Source organism: Aplysia californica, unplaced genomic scaffold, assembly GCF_000002075.1.
Source record: "Aplysia californica isolate F4 #8 unplaced genomic scaffold, AplCal3.0 scaffold01330, whole genome shotgun sequence".
Taxonomy (NCBI): domain Eukaryota; kingdom Metazoa; phylum Mollusca; class Gastropoda; order Aplysiida; family Aplysiidae; genus Aplysia; species Aplysia californica.
The window spans coordinates 115299-116456 of record NW_004798600.1 but is presented as its reverse complement, the minus strand read 5'-3'; positions in this window follow the sequence as shown (position 1 = coordinate 116456).

The window sequence follows — 1158 nt, the reverse complement described above, 5'->3', positions numbered from 1 at the left end:
CGGAGTAGGGGGGGGTGAGGAAAAATAATAATGGCGAGAATGGAGGAGGATAGACGGAAAGAATTATGAGTGCAGAGTGTGCGTGTGAGTAAGGGAAAGGGGGGGGGGGGCAGAAAAACTGGGAGGGAGGGTGTTAAAGTGAAAAGAGCAGACAGCGACTGGGAGTAGGATGAAGATGTCGAGGGGGGATAAGGGTTGAAAGTGAACGGACATGACTTAGTGTGGAGGTAGAGAAAGAAAACAAGTTTTTTTGTTTTTTTTATAGTGTACAGGTACAGAGTTGGAAAGAAGGTTGAGGGGGGGGGGGTATGGAAGCTGGAGGTAATGGGCCGAGGTGGATAGGTCCAGACAAGAAGCACGGAGAAGAAATTCTCACGGGTCGTCTTATTTTTCCCGTCGTTACCCGTCGAAGGCAAAAGTGTGAGAAATAGAGAATTGCAATTTATTTCCGGAACGTTGGGGAAAAGAATGGAGAACGGTTAGCAGACTGAAGAATATGTCGTCAACATGAGAAAAGAGAAATCTTAAGCACAGAAGAGACATGTGAATATATGTCACTACATTATTATTATTCAAAAGTTTGAAATGTTACACAATTGCGTTTTCTAAAATACAGTTCCAAGTGCTTGAAGGTAAAGTATAAAGAGGGAATAAGAACGGTGTGAAGAAAAAAGAAGTTAATAGAGGGAGGAGGAAGAGGAGAAGGAAAACGAGAAGGAAGAGGCGGAGGGGGTGTTGGCAGAAGGAGGGGAGGAAAGAAAATGGAAAAACCAAAGTAGAGGTGGTTTTCTAGAAAATCAGGATAACGCATAGATTGAGGGAGACACGAAGGAGAGATTAGAGTAGAGGAAGGCAGGAGGAGGATGAGGAGGAGGATGGGGAGGAGGAAGAATTGATTACTGTTTGGAAAGGCCGGGGGCATAACTAGGATTGTCAGGGGGAAGTTCCGAGTGAACCGGGGCTTTGGGGTAAAATATGGGGCGAACGATGGGAGAGAGAAGGGAGAGCCACGGGAGAGTGAAGGGAGAGGGATGGCAGAATGAAGCGCGTGTGGGATAGATGGACCGAATGAAAGAGAAGGTGAGGGAGAAAAAGAGAGAAAGGTGATAGAGAGAGCGAGAGATAGGGGGAGAGAGAGAGAGAGAGAGAGCAAGCGAG